The 3,169-nt window shown below is 32.8% G+C and overlaps 1 pseudogene; it reads right to left on the bottom strand.

Moving 5' to 3' along the window:
• The window catches only part of LOC110325161, a 15,921-nt pseudogene extending 13,717 nt beyond the window's left edge, over positions 1-2,204 (bottom strand).
• Positions 2,205-3,169: the final 965 nt, after the last annotated feature.

The raw sequence follows: 3,169 nt of genomic DNA, 5'->3' as shown, positions 1-3,169 counted from the left end.
AAGGAAAGGAAAGGAAAGGAAAGGAAAGGAAAGGAAAAGGGAAAAGGGAAAAGGAAAAAGAGAAGAAAGAACAAATCTGTATAAGCCTTTATTTAGTAGAGGTCAGCTACTCCTGATCATGAGAAATGATCTGGAGTGGTTGGAATACTCAGTGCCATTTCATTGGAGAAAACAGAGAGTAAAGCCCATGCACAGAGCCTGCTCAGGTCAACACCAGGTCCTGTGCACATATATTATGTTTTCCAGTCTAGTGTTATTAGGGGACTTCTGAGTGTGTGAACAGGTAAGATTCTGAGTCTGTGCCTTCTTTTGAGCTCTTTTCCTTCTTTTTGTTTGACTTGTCAAATATGCATGACAACTTTTGTTTTATTTTATATTTTATTTTGTTGTATTTTTTAAAAGAAAGACAGAAAGGAAGTAAACCTAGACACAAGTGTGAAAGTTAACACTTGATCTGTCATTTATACCTCCTGGAGAGGAAAATCTTTTCTTAATGATAAAATATATGGAAAATAATCTCACTGTCCTTCAACAATGCTGTGTATTGCTGTGTGTACTACAAATTACATTTAATTATTTATATCTATATACCTATCATATATATATATATATATATATATATATATATATATATATATATATATATATACTTATATATTATTTATGTACATATGCATGTATTTTTATGGTGAGTGCCTCTAATTTATTACCTATCCATGGGTTTTAGCTATATGTTAGTTATAAGTTTCACAAGGCACTTTTGTTTTGGTCTGAATATTATTAGATATATTGTGACATCAAAAGCAATTTTCTAGTGTTATGCAAATGTACATAGAAAGAAGTTACTAAAGAAAATTTTTCTAGAAGTAAGACAATATCACACAAAGCAAGGAATTTATCATAATTCATACTTTCTTAACCAGAAACATTTCACACTATAATTGTTTTCCTATTGTAGATAGTTGAATCACGAATGCTGTTATGCATTTTTAGGTTTGATTTGAATTACTTTTCTCATTTAAAGCTACGACAGAGAAAACATAATTAGACTATCTTAGTGTTCTGTTTTTGCTTCATCGGCAGTTTCATATATGCCTATTAGATGTCACTTTCCCTAAAGAGCCACTCCTTCCAAAAATATCCTTTCACTTGAAGTATCTCTTTGTTATTTTTTTTCTTCACGGCCAAGATATTTCCAAAGGTGTCTGAATCCTCCACACTTATTTCTCAAAGAATTCTACCTACCATAGCTGTGTATTATTCAACTTCGTCAATAAGGCACTCATCTATATTCTTATAGCCTCCCAAGTCTTCCTGAGTTATGTTACTCTTGTCTTTAAAATATGAAGTCAATGTAACATACAAAGAACTTTCATATGAGGAAACAAAACTGAGTTATAACTTAAATTTACTCAGATTTTGATTATCCAGTGGATCAAACAGAAAAATATACTTTATATGCTCAGCCCACCAATGTCCCTTTAGGTGGCATTAATTTGTTCTTTCTCTGGGATTTTCTAACTTATCTTTTCTTTGTAACATTTTAAAATGTTTCCTATAAGAAGTTTCATTTATTGCTTAACACTTCTCTACTGTGAGATATTTCTTTGTTTTGATGTGTTGTTACTTTCAATAATTTTTTAAAAATTGAAATTCAAGCATTGGTTAGTAGCATGGCATGGAATAAGTATCATTTTTTCTGTGCAGATTCACTTGTCTTTCTCCAAATATTTCAGCTTAATATACAAAAGTTGGAGTTGTAGACAAACACTATGACATTATATTGTAATAAAGTTATGAAAAATGTGCAATGGGAAGACAAAGATGGTTAGGAGTGAATGGTCCTCAAAAGCTCCTAGGATTTTGTTGTGTCACAATTTCAAGATCTCATCAAGAGGCCTAATGTGTTAAACAGTGAAGACACTCTACTATGCATTTCAGATGTTAAGAGTTTTCTTCATAGAAATAACCAAGAAAGGTGTTGGTTCTAAGACGTGTAAGAGATTCTCAAGATGTAGAATCAAAGTAAAATTGAAGAGAAATAAAAAAATAATGCTCGTGTACAGAAATTTCAGTACAATAAATTAAAAAGTGAATAAAATACAATTTTTATTTAAATTTTTAAAATTATAAGTTACCATTTCTTCCTCCGTTTTTCTCTTTCCAAACTCTCCCATGTATCCCATACTCTTCTTCAAGTTCATGGCCTCTTTTTCATCAAATGTGATTGAATACACATATGTGTTTGCATATACACATATGTTCCTAAATATAACTGGCCATTACATATAATGTTACTTATATGTATGTCTTCATGGCTGACCATCTGGCACTGTACAACCAAATGGTGTGCTCTTACTTGGAGACATCTACCCATCTTGCTCCCATCTTAACTCCATTCCCTAAAGTTATATTCATCCATAAATCTCAGATAGTTATAATCTCAGCTTATTGGTGTGTCTGTTGAGTCTCATTGGCCTTAGGAACAAAGTAAAGTACGTGTGTGGACTGTCTGAATTCATCAAAACACTCTGAGTGAATAATTATGACACGGAATACCCTGCAGAAACATGCCAGGGCAGCAGAGAGAACTGTACAGTGGGTTCCTTTACTGCCTTGCGCTCCCTCAATTGAGGGTATTCTCTGGTTAGCACTTAGGACCTCCCTGATGGTTCCATCGCATGTGAAATATATTAAAATAAAACACCCTTTCTTCCAGTGTTTTACTTCATTGCTTCCTCTTGTTAGCTTACATATCCTGATGTTTGAATTACAGAACACATAAATGTCTCAATTTCTCATCTTAAGCCCACGACAGTTTGATTGACTTTTCTAACACGCTATGGAGTGATGTGAGGCCCATGACTGGTGAAGCTATTTCTGAGTACTGGAGCTTGTGACTCCTTTCTTTGTTCTAAGAGCTGACCCTGAAAATTTATATGGCAGCACAGTCATATCCTTGGTTCTCCTTCCACACTGTTGACTGTTTTCCTGTGTAAAATCTTTATGAATCAATCTCTCCTTTTATAACTGAAGTCTAAACATTGTAGTAATATAGATCATAGAGTTTAATTGTTTTCCTTATTCACTTTCCATACTTTAAATTATTAAAAATATTTTTTCAGGTTATTTCTATACCAGAATCCTAAAGTTTTAACTCCAAGTTTCA

Source organism: Mus pahari, chromosome 8 (genome assembly GCF_900095145.1).
Source record: "Mus pahari chromosome 8, PAHARI_EIJ_v1.1, whole genome shotgun sequence".
NCBI classification, from domain to species: domain Eukaryota; kingdom Metazoa; phylum Chordata; class Mammalia; order Rodentia; family Muridae; genus Mus; species Mus pahari.
This window is presented reverse-complemented; position numbering and strand designations above follow the sequence as displayed.